General features: G+C 39.2%; 1 long non-coding RNA gene across 1 annotated transcript in view; it reads right to left on the bottom strand.

Annotated features, from left to right (window-relative positions):
* Positions 1-11,180: 11,180 nt before the first annotated feature.
* The window catches only part of LOC117935341, a 26,616-nt gene continuing 21,158 nt past the window's right edge, over positions 11,181-16,638 (bottom strand). Inside the window, exon 3 of the long non-coding RNA XR_004654733.1 lies at positions 11,181-11,256. This is a non-coding gene — a long non-coding RNA (uncharacterized LOC117935341). The remainder of the gene's footprint in view (positions 11,257-16,638) is intronic.

Below are 16,638 nucleotides of genomic sequence, written 5' to 3'. Positions count from 1 at the left end.
ATACACCGGTTTGAAATACACATTATGACTGTGGTCAAATCAGGTCAAGTTGATTGGACAGAGTTTTACTAAACAAAGGTGTATGATGCATTGTCTATTCAGAGTATAGCACCAAAATATGTAAAATAACAGAAGCTACCGACAGAGAAGTTGTATTGCTCTCATGACATAATGACACATTCATTAAAACATAACCACTAAGCATCTGTCCCCGTGCCATGTTTTCTTTCTCTGGTACCCCTCTGTTGAGCTTCTACCCCTCATTATCAGAGTGCCCTAATAAAGGTTTCAAGTAGCTCAACAGCTTGTTATCAAGATGAAACCAAAAGAGGTAAATATGCAAAAAGTGTTGAACTCCCAAATATTGTGCCACATTTACAGATAAACCGGGAGGAAACAATCTTTCAGAAATAGCGGTGAAGTAGGCCTAACACTGCTTTGTGTCCTATAGTGGACACTGAGTAGAACCTCTCTTCCTGGGATTCTTTTTCCGCATGTTAGTGCAAGGCAATTTAGATGTTATTGTATAACTTCCATGGAGCATGTGGTAGACCAGATATCCACAGAAGTCATTTTACAGGAAGCGATAGGAGCAAATTAGCCTTGGCTGGAAATCCTACATGCAACACATCTGTACACTGTTATTGTAACCTGTTTTGGCATTGTCCCTGATAAATAAACTACATGAATAATGAATGAAATAAATGAAAGAGAGACGGAGCAGGGACCCCCTAGGACATATGTTGTCTAAAATTAAGTTGCATATTAAACTGGGCGTACAATAACGTGTTGTGCGGCCTAAAGCCTTTTTGCATTCCATTTTTGCATAAAATACTAAGCTAATAAAAATACTTGATGGCATGAAAAAATCCAACAATTATTAAATCATGGTTTAATGTTAAACATGCATGTAGCATTGTGAATCCTTAGGTGGATGGCCACATCAGCGACTACATTACCCATAGGCCAGTAAGCAAGGGGGATTTATATTTGCTAATAATATGTTGGATTCATGTTGGATTCAAAATAATGGAGGCCTCCCTGCATCTACTCTGAGGACCCCCTAGGGGTCCCTGACCCCTTGTTGAGGATCCCTGATCCAGAGCATCACATGAGCATGCAAACCGCCAAACTAAAATGCACATTTCTGCAATAAACAGTTCACATGTCCTGACGGAACTGCAGTTCAGAGAAACAAAGTATACACAGGGTTCTGTGGACACTCGTGCATTTCCAGAAAAAATCCAGAACCAAAAGAAAAAGGAAGAGAAGGTAATATGGACGCATCAACATTACACAATGATACATGAAATGTACATAACATAGATAAAAAAGAAATATTAGTATTATTATCTATTATTTACAATACATTAACAGAACATCAGCCTCCAGCATTCACAGGGTCTAAACACATTTTAGCACTAAATTAAGTACAGCTGGTGCTGATGAAACTGTCATAAGTTTTGCAGGTATTTGTTCATAAACCAAAATAAAAGGAAAACTTAAATGTAGACCCGATGGTGGCGCAGGAGATACAGAAAATAAATACAAATATAGCACAAACACTGTTAAAGGCCTCAAACACCCACACAGGTGTTTTCAGTTTACCTGGCTGATTAGACCTCTTCCCAGGGCAGTTAGGTTGTGAGTAGACTCATTGATCTCCCTGAGTCTCCTGTTAACTTTGTAGCTCCTTTAAATGCAGGACCAATGACAGCTTTATCATTCTTATTGGTAGGAAGACATTTGAGCCCTAATAAATTCCCATCCAAGCTCTGGCCCACTTCCAACTTGAGCCGGGTCTAATCAGCCAGAATAACTGAAACAACCTGTGTGAGTGTTCAGAGCCTCTGACATGTTCTCTCCAAAATAACAGTCTACGCTTAATCCACATTGAAATTGCCATGTTCATTACAAACAACATACACACAGACAAACCAATCATCCTGCTCAATGGTGTTGTTCTTTTTTTCACATTGGAGAAATTGTTATATTTTTCCTGTGTCTATGTACTTTTCATTTTATCCTTCATCCATGGCTCAAGTGAAGACTTGTTTTAATAGGACTGAAAACCATGGCTCTATATATATGTGTATATAAGATTTTTTGCAGGTGGCCCCAGCAGCAGTCTGTTTAGCATTTAGCCATCTTTCACTATGTTTCATTGGGGAAGCGGGACAATTAAGCTATTTTGTTGTTGTTGATATTGTCTTATATTTAGGAGTTGATGGTGCTCCAGTGATTATTACCCCTGAAAAGAAGAGCATTTTCTAAGCCTGAAAGAACCCCGAGTAAAAAACAATCAAAGTGAGTTATCTTTGCAAACGCAGTTATTAAAAAGGATGCAAGAAAAACTGAACAATGCACACACTACAAAGCAGTAGCGTCGGTGTTAATTCAACTCAGAGGGAGCTTGAGAATCCTTGAAACATTTGGAGTTTTCTTTTCAAAATGATTGGATGGCCTTGCTTGAATTTCTTTTATCCAAAAATAGCAACTAAATTCTTCTGTTTGCCTTGATGCCACCTCTTTGCTCTAGTATCAGCGCTTCAAATTCTAAGGAAAACCTTGTAACCAATGCAAAGTTTCATCACAGAGGAATGACGAGCTCAATGTCCTTGTTTCAACCAATCAGCTCAGAAAAAAATCCTAACCACACCGCTTTAAGATGACATAGCATTGAGAGCGAACGGTAGCGAGTAGAATGAAAGACCTAAAATGCCTAAAATTGCTGGTTGTGGTGGTGGATGGGGCAAACAACACCCAACGATCACCCAGGAGACCAGGGTTTGTGTCCAGTTGTTGACCCGCATGCCACTGAAACGTATATTTTGCAACCCCACCCACAATCATTTCCTGAACCTAACTGTCAGATTCTTGTGCCACATGTCAATTAATGATGTCTCATGTCATCCTGACCGCCAAGAGTCCTCACCAAGTCCATCTAAATAAGACACTAAAGGAGACTTTTTGCGTCAACGACAAACACCAAAGGCTCCTGACCAAGAGTCGCTTTCTGAGGAGATGGGAGTGAGTATGTGTAAATTTGGCAAACCACATAACTTTTACTCTTAAATTTTATGTGACATGTTACAACAAATTCAGGATAACAATTTTTTTTTACAGGGATTAAACAGACTTTGCATTTGAATATGACTGTGTGCACCCAGAAAATGTCACAGCACATTGTGACTTGGATACACACATGGAGTGTCTCAAAAAGACTTACCGCTCGGATTTTGATGTAAAAAAATAAGTATGATTAAAAAAATGAACTTAGAAAGCTGTATTTTGTATCAAACATTTTTGAGAGTAGGAATTACAGGATGGGGAAAGAGGTGCAGATTGGGGAGAGATCTAAGTGAAATGTGACAGAGGCAGATGGAGCTCAAAGCAACATCTTTGAAGCATTTGGCCTTGTAGCATTGAAATAAGCAAAGAAAATGTCTCATGTCGATGTGAAAGAAGATGTCAGAAGAATTTGTGGCTCACAGATTTGATTTAATGGCGCTGCAGAATCTGTGGGCTGTCGGTCTCATTGTCACGGTCAAAGATTGTGAAGACATGTGAGATCCATTCAAATTACTTAGGTGGAAGTCTTTCTACTCATATCTTAACAATAGAGTCAAAGAGAGTACTTGAACCGGAAATAAAGAGTATTGCACTTGAGTGGAACGAGCAAGACAGGATGGATGGACCTGTTTTATTTCTCACTGCTTTCTGTGTTGCTTTTACTCCTCATGTTCAGATGGGGTTCATCCTAAATGAAATGGACCTGCGTACTGTACCTGCTCGGAATTAAATTGGCTACTTATCCGGTGCATACGTTAAAAGGAAAAGGTTTTCCATTTCAAATTGGAAACTACTTTTACATGTACCTCTGCATTACTACAAGTGTCAGTATTCGTGTTCTACATGGGCTCTTGCTTGTAGGAAGGTTATTGCTGAACCCAACATTTTAGAATTAACTTTTTAATAGTGGATCAACATGTATGCAGGGCAAGATATTCTTACTTTTATTCCATATTATAGGCCAAGCTCCAAGACCACTGGATCCCACGTTTCCCATAATGCAACTTACTAACATCTTTTTATTTGACCTTGACGTTGACCTTGACGTTGACCTTAAAGTTTAAGTAAAACTTTGATTATTAAGAGTCTATAGCCATACTAGCACCTTTTGAGCTACATGCTAAATTTTGCATGCTACCATTCTCACCAAAAGCACATATTGTTGCTCATCCTCAGCACCTTAGTTTAGCATACTATTATTTGGTACACAGTACAACTGAGGCTGAACATAAAAAATAAATTAAAAAAATTGACCTGACAATGGAACTAGAGAAACAGTGAAGGAATCTCTAGTGTTTACAATTAATCACTCAACCCCACAAATGTCAACCTGCTGGAGGTGGTGGAGGAAAAAGTCAAGGGATCACCAAATTCAGTAGGATTCATCCTCTTGGCTCCATGAATATCTGTACTGTATCGCATTGCCATCCATCCGAGATATTTTAGTCTGGATCAAAGTGGAGGATCAACATTGACCTTCCAACATTGACATTTCCCAGAGCCACAACTGGCTAAAAAGTCTAAGATAACCCTGATGACTTCACAATGATGTTATTAGGGCCAGAGCGCCGACTAGGTGGGCATTCACACCAAAATAAGCAATCTGGCGATCTACCGCAGGTTGGTGTGTCACGGGGAGTGTCAATGAAATGGCCCATTTGTGTGACGTCCTGTTATGTTCCTATCTGTCCTGTGAAATATAAAGCCAAAAATGCCCCCAAAAAACTAGTCTCCGTGGAAAACAATGGGGTCACATGGTCACTTTCTTTTACTGTCTATGGGTACATAGTGAGTGCTTTGTTGATGCAGGAAACATTCAGCTACACTATCTCTCGGCAGTTGTTTACTACATGGATTGGCCAGAGCGACGTGAAGTTACGTTTTTTTACAAAAGTTGAGTTGGTTTCCATTTTTTTTAGCAACCCCCACAGCAGCCTAAACGTATCACTCCATTTAAAATGAATGGAAAGACCTCCGCTTTTCAGCCAACGCAGGCTGTGTGAATTATTAGGTGTTAGGTAATTTTTCTGATTTGACAAAGCTCTTCCTTTTGTGAATAAACACTTGATGTTTGAAACTGTGCTGTCACAACATCAACTTTTTAAAGGACTCAAAATAAAACCTTAAATACACGAAAAGTACAATTTAACTCAGATCTATGCAACTGTTTCAAAGCATAAAATATGTTTCCTCTAAACTTGTACACTGTCAGCTATGTGACGGTGTAAAACTGATGACTAGATCATTACTCAGCTTAACGTTAAAGTGCCTATGATGTATTAGTAAGAAAACCCCATGTAGTGCATACTGACATTCTTTACATCTTGAGTTTTCAAAAAGAGAGAGCTCTTTTACACTGTTTTTCACTTAAACCAGTGAAACAATTTAGTAATTTTTCTTAATGAAGCAGTAAAGCAGGGTAATGGATTCCACGCTGAAAAGATGCTTTATAAAATGGCCTTCAATGTTATGTTCACCAGTACAGTAGATTGCGTTGTACATCCTTTCTCTTTTGAAGCTGTGTTATTTTGTGGGAACGCAGAATGCTGCCTGTAGGAACAAAGCAAAAATGTGTGTGTGTCTTCGTGTGTGTGTGTGTGTGTGTGTGTGTGTGTGTGAGTGTGCAGTGGCCTTTGTGGCTTTATGTTATTGATAGGCTGGTCTGTGTTCCAGTGATTAGAAGATTTAGTTGTGCAGCTATCGGCCTTCCTCATTAATTCACTACTGTTCTGTTGGGAATGTTTTGACAAGATACAAATCTCCACTTCAAAGACAAAGGCTTCCAGAAACTTATACCAGGAATGACAGACATAATTATGGGAATACTTATCCTAATAATGAATCTACCTTCTTCTGTTGACTCAGCTGATACAATATGAATACCCAGGTGGCACTGCAATGACTAATGCAGCTGATGAAAAGGTACACAATGTAAAAAGGCTTCTTCTTCTATTGTTTCACATTCAACACAAGCAGAAAGCTTTATATTGTTGCACAACTGTGAGTACAAGTAAATGAAAAATGCCGTGTTTTTTTCCGTGTGAAAACCAATACGACTCCAGTCATTTTTGAAGCTAATTTAAATAATATTAAATTAGTTCTGTACCGTACTCATGTAGCGGACTTTCCATCCAGCAGGGCAATTAGAAACAAATGGAACAGCAACAAGAGTTTCCTTCAAGTGTTAGTTTTGGGCCCTGCTAACACCAAGTCAAAGTCTCAGTGAAACTGATGTGCTTTGTTTTGCAGAATTACATTGTGTTATTCTATCTGATATTTCCTATATTTCTAAGTAGATTGTCTATGCTGTATTCTGATAAAAATCCCCCTTACTGATTTTGCCCGCCCCACTTGGTATTGTTTAGAAACGATGACAGTTTGGGTTCAAATAAGTTGATTTGTTACGTAATTTAAGTTAAGTACAGTACGTAAGTTAAGTACATTAAGTAAACAAGTCACTTGGACATTTGGTTTCACCCAGGACACAAACAGCGACCTCCTTTGTGAAATTTCTGTTTGTTTGAGCAACCCATGCATCATGCTGGTCCACCAAAGAAGCAAATTACAACCAGCTACCTTTTACAGCCATCTTCAATCCTGCAGAGTGTGCATGTTTCACACTCAGTAGAAAGAGGTTAGCCAGACGATTGCTTCAAACTAGTCAAGAGTTGTTACATTAAATACAATTGAGTTAATTCAGAACTCTGTGTCTATTTAGTTCAAGTCTTAATAAATGAATAAAAAAGCTTGTGCTCAGTTCCTAGGCCACATCTTCTGTCCCCACAGACCCTTCTCGTCACCACCCCATCATAAAGCAATTTCCAGACTCAGACAGTCATTTCCAAGAACACCTGAAGTTTGGAGGAAGGAAAAGTCATAACAGATAACATTGCAGACAGGTTAAATTTGTTGTTATTTTTTTTTAATTAGATAATAGAAATTATTCTGAATCCAGGAGGGTAATTGATTTTCATTCCTATATATCAGAATTGATGAGAAGAAGGGAACAACAGAAAAGAGAACTTCTTTGCAACAATATGATTATACTTCTTGTGAGGTAGCATCTCATTTGTCAACCTGGTCATGTTATTTAGATCTATTGATTTGTCAACAGGGACACGATTTTGTCTTCTATTTTGTGGTGGTCACCACGAAGAACGATGAACAATGAACACAGGCCGCCGGGACGGGGGACGCAACAACGGGGAAATGAAACATCACACACCGGTGACAACAACGGGATGGACCACCACACACGGGACACGCTACAATTACGAAAGGGTTGTGGTTGGGAAAAGAACAGGGAAAGGAACTGTCACACGCAGTAGATGGAGACAACAATGGGACAGTTGTGGTTAGGAGAAGAAGAATGCAGAAAGGAACAGCCACACGCAGGACGCGATCCACAGTCCCCGGGGTGAAAGTCCTGTGTTGTTTGACCCACCCACCACCCCAACCAACTACTTGAAATTCATTTGTTTAAAATTCGTGCTCATTAACACGAAAAAGAAAAGAAAATCATGTCCCTGTACACAAATCAATAGATTAAACAACGTCACCATTTCACAAACTGCCATGAGACTGGGATGTATTTGTTGGTGTAAACTGCCTAAAAAAACCTACTGCAACACACAACATGTGTTCAACAAATAATTGGGCTGTTTGGGATTTAGCTAGGATGACCAAACGTCCTCTTTTGTCCGGACATGTCCACTTTTTACGTATTTTCCGGGTCGCCCGGGGGTGATTATAAATTCATTAAAATATCCGGTTTAAAAAAAAAATACTACGGTACTTTGTTGCGTGATGTAATTACCGAGAGGCTGCCTTGCAGGCGGACCTGCACCGCCCACATACAGGGAGCAGATCAGACAGCGGAGGACATACAGGGAGCAGATCAGACAGCGGAGGACATACAGGGAGCAGATCAGACAGTGGATGACATACAGGGAGCAGATCAGACAGCGGAGGACATACAGGGAGCAGATCAGACAGCGGAGGACATACAGGGAGCAGATCAGACATGCGGAGCAGATCCGACAGCGCAGCAGCATTGAACGCAAAATGACGAAGCAGGAATGTAGCTTCACAGTTAAACTGCAAAAAAACCTTTCCACGTACCGTCAAATACAATTGGGAGGCGACGCGCACCGTGTGCAAAGCTAGCACAAATGTTTCAGTGAGGTGCTGGACATGGACACTAAAAAAACGTAACTTATTACATTTAAAAGGTTTTAAGAGATATTAAGGTAAAGCTGTATTTTGAAGCTGAAACAGAATTGGTCATATTTAGAACATCATTTGATGTTCATTTATTTTTATTCATTTATTTATTCATTTGAAAGAGCTTTTATTTTGTTACAGGTTGTTGCGTATTTTAATTTATTACATAAGTTATTTTTATACCATTGAGGCATAATAAAGCATGTTCATTAACCTCTGGGAAGCTTGTCTGAATTTGTGTCGAGGCCAGGCCAAGTGTTGTCTTACTTGGAAATCAAAACATGGTCACCTTAGATTTAGCATCACTCTGTAAGTCATCTGAGAAATTATCTTCTTTTTTTTTTACAGAAATCCGTCTTATTCTGAAACATGCATTTTTGTGGATATAGGTGGGCTTCAGAATTGTATTATAAAACAGAATGAATATGTGCTGTAAATAAAAGCACAACAATGCTAAATAATGGGCCCCCAACATAGTAAGAGGCTGGTACCGAGTGCTGCATGCTGAGCCATTATCATGCCCCCACCTGCATGACTAGACTAATGTGATCATAATTGGCTTTAGATGTTCCTCTCCAGCCACTACACTTCACATAAAGCATGATTATTAATTGAATCGAGTGATTTTTTCTCTTCTTCTAAAGAACAGCTTATCCACAGTGTGAATGGGTAATTAAATTGCTGGTAATTGTGTATTGATCTGGAGCTTTAATGTTGTCAAAGGTTGGCTGTTTAATCGGCAGGGGTTGTCAGTCACTCGTACTGTTAATGTGTGTGTGTGTGTGTATGTGTGTGTGTGTGTGTGTGTGGGGGGGGGGGCGGAGGGGGCTACATAAGGGCTAGATAAAGACAGAGAAGCAAACAGCATGATGGCAATTGTTCTAATCGTCATCAAGTATTTTTTCCTTCTAATTCTTTTTCCCCTTTTTGGTCCTACCAAATAGCAATTTCCGGGCCTGAACAGTGAAGCCAATTCTGGGATAGACTTCAGACCTCTCAATGACTACGAAACTTCAATGTGCAGGTAGATGAAACTGATGGATCGAGACACTATTATTTTGTCATCAAAATAACTATTATTTGGGTATTCTTTTTCAAATACATTCGAAGAAGGGTGTCATCTTCAAGTCATATCCAATGTAATTGTTTTATGATGTATTGGCTTCAGATTTTATGGTATTGATTGTATCCTTTCATACTTAGTCATCTGGTTCATGGCTTTGAGCATAAGCTAATACATGCTAATAAATAATGCATGACATGGAGCAGAAAATACCCATGCTCTATAAAAATCTGTAATAACAGGAGACTGCCTTCATTAATGTTTTACCTACATAAAGGACCTCGAGTGGGCCTTATCATTGTGTCTCCTATCTGTCAGGGACAAAAGGGTAAGTACTATAGTGTGACATTGTTATTAATGCTTCAAAATCTCTTTAAGAGAAGGTAAGAGTGCATGGACCAACAAAGCATCAGATAAAGGAGACTACCCTTCATTTACTACCAACCGTCAACTTGTATTTCCATCCCCTATGACCTTGATTTTTCCCCAACCTTAAAGCAGCATTAATAAATATTTTGTATTTGCTAAGAATCCAATGACTGTGTCAAAGGGGTTGCTTGTAACCAAATGGAGGGCAGTTCCTCTCCACGCTCCCTATGGTGTTTTTCCATTAATGGTACCGGCTTGATAAGATTCATGAGGCGATGCTTAGCTGGTTGTCTTAGCTGGAAACTTCCATGACCTAAGTTGACACACACACACAGAACGTCAAGAGTGTGTTGCTTTTAATTCTCGGCATGTGGATGTTGCCACAGCCTGAAGACAAATTAGTTTCAAAAGAAGCTGGAGGTAGCAAAAAAACTAATTCCTGGCTAAGCTATTTAAACACGGGGGATTTGTTCAGGAAATGATGACGCAGTGAATAGTGACGATTTTCTCCGACCAATCAGTAGTCTGCAGGTTTTTACGTCACCTTTTGGTATCGACTCAGCTAACTTGGAACCTCAACTGAGGTAGTTCTAAAAAAAGTACCTGTTAGCAGGTACCAGCGACTTTTTTTTGTAATGGAAAACCAAAAAAGGCGAGTAGAGTCGAATCAACTAGCTTATAAACATAGTGAAGCACATATTAAACCATGTCTTTTTCTCTTTTCCATAGGGAGTGGTTGAGACCAAAACAGAGCTAAACATTATTATTATTAGCTCACACAAAAAAATAGCACCCTCGTGAATTAGCCTACTGTTGCTATCGTGCATTCATAAATCCTACATAACATCGTCATCAGAATTACTTATTAATGCATGCACACAGCAATGTCAACTAATTTTGTCCAATGAGGGGGTGACATTGTCCATTGGCACAACACTAGATCACATTCAAACATTTTTAATGTTTGTGAGGTGATATGACGTCATGCTGTGTTTGCAGCGTGTTCCGCAGAGCTGCAATGACCAAAAACATGAGAAAAATGCAGCTTTAATCAGGGAGTTTTCCCCCCAAAACCATGATTTTTTTCTAACCTTATACACAAGTAATTGTTGTGCCTACACCTAACTTTTCCCAACCATAACAGTTTTGGAAAGCACTGATGAACAGTGTTGCTCTTCACACAGGGGCACCAAACCAGAGAACACTTATGTCATTTTTAAAGGCAATTTGAAATGTGTTCAATAATTTTGAGGTCTTGTTGAATCACAGCCAGGTGACATGATGTGCACCGTAATTGGCTGGTGTTCATCAAACAACCTTTTTTATGGTTTCATGTGTCTGTATGGATAAAGATACACAATTGCGCTTACCCACTGCTAGTACCAGCTGTACCGGGCTCAACTCGGCTCGACCACGGTGACCCTTCCTTCATTTTCCATTGCATTTAGAACCGTCCTGCATGAGGAGAGTGTGGCTGGTTGTCATAGCGACGCCGCAGGAAACTGCCATGACCTAAGGCGACACACGCACTAAACGTTAAAGGTGGGTTGTGTTTGATTCTCAGCATGTGGCTGTTGCCGCAGCCAGAAGACACATTTTGTTTCAGAAGCTGGAGGCAGCAAAAAAAACAAAACAAAAACACAGCTGGCTAAACTATTTAAAATGTTTGTTCAGGACACCCACATCTGTCGCTAGCAATGATGATCCAGTGGTTAGTGATGATTCTCTCTGACCAATCAGTAGTCTGCAGGTTTTTACGTCACCGTTTAGTATCTCCTCAGCTCGCTTGGAACCTTGACGGAGGTTGTACTAAAATAGTTGTTGCCAGGGATGTTTTTCATAATGGAAAACCAAAAAAGGCAAGTACAGTCAAAGCGAGTTGAGCAGGTACCTTGTAATGGAAAAACGCCATAAGTCTTATCTAAGGACCACATATGTTTTGAAGAAATGGTTTGCCAGTTTTCAACAGTACATCTGCATTTCAGTAATGAGGTTTATTGCTCCTGCACCACGGCTGTTCATCAGCCATTCCATTTTCTACATGTGTCAATACCATAATTCATAGGCAAGGACGTACAGTATTTGCCACTTACAGTAATGCCGCTGCACGATGCCCTGTCAGCATTCAGCCCTGAGGAGGTAATTGCCAATTGCAAAAAGCAAATGAAATTTGCTCAAAAGAGGCTGAAAACATTTGATTGTACTTCCCTGCAAATCAGGAGTGCTGTTGAAAATCTGCTTATGTGGACAATCGTCTAAGTGATAATCTGACAGCAGCTTGAAAAGTGGCTTTCAAAGAGGCTGCATAGAAACGCAGAAAAATATAGAAACTTTTCTTTCACATAATCTCTTCAAGCTAGGCCTAAGGGTACAGTTGTTGCTCAGTCTAAGTATTCTTAACACTTAATGAGCTATGAAACATGATTATACAGCAATGGTCTTTAATTGTTAATATGTTTGTTCTAAACACTAGGAAGTTCATCCATATACCAACTTCATGAGCCTATGTGGTTGGGAAAAAACACACAATTCAAAACCAGAACCGCGATGCTCACTCTCAAAACAAAACCTTGTATGGAATTGCATCAAATGATTCAGTGGTGTACATTTTTCATGCACAATTTCATTTCAGTGCAATTTTGGAGGGTTGAAATCAAGTTCAGACTGTGGCATTTTTTCAGCTCCAAGAATAATACACTCAAAAATAAGCACATTACAAAAACAACGCAGAGATAATTTAACTAACCTGTTTTGGTTTTATTAAGTGGTTTTAAAGATCCTACCTACAGTATTATACCATTTGGTCCGTAACAATGTCAGTGCCAAAGCCCAAGGCATATGTACTAAAATGCTAATGAGTACATCTACATGATAAGTAGGTTTTATGCTATACATTGCCGAAATTGCATTATATTAAGTTACGGTAAAGTAATGTTTACTTAGCTCACTATAGTTTAACCCAGAGGGCAATCAGACATTAGCATTTAGAGATCTAGTCATAGCCCTGGATTTTAAGAAAGTAATGGAAAAAGTCAGTTCGTCAGTTTTTAGGTTCCAGCTGACACTGGGTTTTCACGGATGTCAAATTAAGAAAATAAACAGTGTCAGGCTCTATGATCAACACTTTTCTGGTCTGTTGGATGTGTGTTAAGAGTTAAAGTGTGTGATTTACACCTTTGGTTTTGCAGCACTAACAGAAGACATCTGTGGTAGGCTACAGTATTTAGTGTCCAGTTTCTTTTGATGTTAAACAGCAGAAATTTCATACAAGCTAATGTTACAAATATCCAGAATGAGGGAGCTTCCATGCTATTGACTCTTGCTAACAAACAGCAGGGAATTTCATTTATGCTAACATTACTAATGTAGTGGGAATCTGTGTTTTTAACTTGCGTTGCTCGTGCCTTGGATACTCACAGTTAATTTCTAATCACATGCAAGAGCTAACTTCACATTATTTACATAAGCAGTATCACTGCTACTAGCTTTTGTTTCTCATTGGAATTCAGTGTGGAATGTTAGCTAGCTAGAGCCAACAGATGTCAACATGTGGCACACAATATCTGAACGTGAAGATGACGGCCACATACAAATGTATCTCTAAAAAGTAATTTTTTTATTAAATTGCCTTGTCAAAAAAGTCAAAAATGGAACCGATTGGTGGGATTTCTGTGGACAAAGCGCTATACACATGGCGATACACTGGTAAGAGCAATTTATGTTTAACCATGGCTCCAGCTAATTTAGTACATGGCTGACATTACTGTATTGTTAGAAGTGTTCATTTAATATTTAATGTGATGTTTGCCTTTGCAGGGTGCGAATGTTCCACCAAAGCAGGTTCCCTCCTGAGACTATTTTGCAGGGCCTGCGTCGCTGCGTCCGGAGCTTAGCGCCGCCCAAGGTGATTTTGATTGGTTTAAAGAAATGAAACAACCCACAGCAATTTAGTTTTTTGTGTGTTTTTTTTCTCCTACCCTGGAATGTATGTGTGGTGTAGCCAGAACTTACTCCACAGCACTGTGGCGATAGGTCTGGCAAGGCGTGACCACCCTGATTGAGAGTCTGAACGAGAGTCTGGAGCAGCAGCTCTCTGAAGTTAACCTGGCTCTAATGCACAGCTGCGCTTGCAACCTACACAGGCAGGATTTTGGATTCACACCCACTTGCAAATGGAGTCAACGTGCCTCTTTAAGAGTTTTTCAAATCCAACATCACTATTGCTCCAAGACTTTCTCTTTTTCATGAAGCTCAGTAAAGAGGTAATTCCAGGTTAAAGCTACTATCCTGTAGTGATTTCCTTTATTAAATGTAAAGCAATCACAAAGGACACCATTTAGAGAGAAAGAGAAACAGATAATATGAGTGGATGCACCTCTTGTACGCTTTTAGAATACCCAACAAATAAACCCCAGAAATACTTCATGGACCTCACTTGTTTCTTCACACTCTCATCTGCATGCATGCCACACTGGATCTCTATCTCTTGCTCCAAATAAACACTTTTCCCCCGCGAAACAAGTGGTCAAGTGATCGGTAAATAAATCTGATGTCAGGAGTAGAAGGATGTCTATCTGTCTCCCCAGTGTGGCATATTGACTGATTTAGGCACTGACTCTAGACTGGTCGGCTAATTTATCATTTTGTGTCAATGACACTGACAGAGTTGCTTCAGTAATTGCTCATTTGGATGAAAGAGCATGTGGAAGAGATTTATCATTGGCATGAGATAGTAAAACTGATTAGGTGACTTCACTCTTTTTGAGAGAAAATTGAATGGTTGGTTTCCTTGATGTGTAAAAGGAAACAGTTTAGAGGTGCAGGTGCAGGTACCTATTGACAATAACATAATATGGATAATTCCATTATAGTTTTTACTACAAGAAACTGGTTAGTGGTTAGGTTTGGGTCGGGTTGTGTGACCCTCCTCTGCAGCGCTTTGGAGGAAGGTCTGGCAATGCAAGAATAACTTGTCCATATTCATGTGGTGGTGTAGAAGTGAAGTGCACTCTGAAACTGTAGGGGTGCCAAATTGCAAAAGAAATGCCAATTCTAAATTTTGCTTACACCAAAAATGTCAATAATTCCACCGCTGCTGATTGATTGCTTATATGATCAGTCACCCACTGCTGTGTGACGATCCTCGTTTGTCCTGGAGCTCAAGAAGCCTACAAATACATTCTATAAAAAGTTTCATTTATTTTTACATTACTGTGAAAGTACTTAATTTTATAAAACACCACAGGCAACCCTCAATTTTTCAAAATAAAATTGAATCCAGAGTTTTAGCCTATGTGATGCTAATTTTAAATCAAAACATTGAACAAAGCAAATGCCTTTGTTCAGTGTGTGAAACAACAGTACAGGCTAATAAACTAATTAATTAGAATCTGTAATCCTCCTCTGGCATTACCAACCAATAACAATTACATTGTCTGTCCGTCATTCAGTAAACAACAATAATAACTTTCTGCTAATTATAAACACTTGATAAAAGGTCACCTGAGTGATTGTGGGAGTAACAAGATTATCTATGGCGACCACACAATTAGTCTTGTTTGTTTCTCCATTGAGGGCAGTATGTCAGAAGGTCACAGATACTGATACCCTGACAGCCAATCGCCTCCATGCTGAAGACAGCAGATCAATAGAAACTGGATGACAAACTGAACTCCATCCACTTCACCTTTGATGGATTACAGCGGAGTAAGAGAGTATCAGGGCCATGCATCTTCACCATGACGTTGTCAGGTTGCTGTAAAAGCACAGAGGACAAAAGCTGTCAAGTTTGGTGAAACTGGGAAATATTTCCCTATTTCTACTGACAAGATGTGGGAATTAAAATGCAAATCATCTGATGTACAGCGCTCTAGTGTGGCAACCTAGAACAGGAAGCGTGGCGTGTATTTCTCCTGAAGAGGGTACAGCTGCTGGTTTTGTGAGTTTACAGCATTTTCATTTTCTGTTTTCCATTTCCACAAGTTATTCCGTTTTATCTTCATCAGCTGTGTTGTTATTAAGTTCTGTGAGGAAAAGTTAATTGCAAACCACTGGGAGATGAATGACAATGACTAAAAGATAATTACATGCTGTAAATGAAAGTCTATTAAAGTGACTTTTAAAAGGTGAATTTTAACCATGCAGGCACTTTGCTATTCTTATCAGGCGCAAAATTCCAAAAGTTCAAGGGTAGGAAAGGTGGATGTCTTTAAAGGATAACTTCAGTTAATTTGTAACCTGGACCCTAATTCCTTATGTATTTGTGTCTAAGTGACTGATGGGAACTAGAATCTGTAAAACTGGTCCAGAATTATTATATATATTATTATATATGTTGTATTCAGCAGTCAGCGAATCAGGCTACAATGTAAGGTATGGGGCAATGGTGCACCTTCTATTTAGTGTCTGACAACATTATGGAAAGCATTTCTAAGGAGGTCAACATGTCTTTTAAAGAGTAAGATAATTTTGTAAACATAAAAACATCCGTGATTGAAAATTAACAAAGTCATTTTAGCATCGTAAAATACCTTTCATTCAAAGTCAACAGTGACTAAATGAATCCAAAATAGCCATTTTGGTTCGTCTTTCCATTTTTCCAACAGTTGCAATTTTAGTTTTTTGTTAAAATAAATACATGGTTTACCTGTAACAATATGCTGGCTCTTTACAGGCTAAAATTACTGGTTTTTAAAATAGATTCTGGTGAGTTTAGTATGGAGCCCGAAACTGAACATGTAGTGGGGGAAAACCCTTTTGCGAGATGTCAAGTTTCATTTGCGATATCTTGCAAATCCAACAAACAATGAGACTAACCTAGCCTTCCTCTTTCCAGCTTTCTGCTGCCATCTGAAGTGTTAGCGGGTCATTTTGGACCCGTGTATTAAATTAGCCATAAAATACCCTAAAAA

The sequence above is a fragment of the Etheostoma cragini genome, chromosome 20, assembly GCF_013103735.1.
Source record: "Etheostoma cragini isolate CJK2018 chromosome 20, CSU_Ecrag_1.0, whole genome shotgun sequence".
In the NCBI taxonomy this organism is placed as follows: Eukaryota; Metazoa; Chordata; class Actinopteri; order Perciformes; family Percidae; genus Etheostoma; species Etheostoma cragini.
Note: the sequence above shows the minus strand (reverse complement) of the source record. Positions and strands in the feature narration are given on the sequence as shown.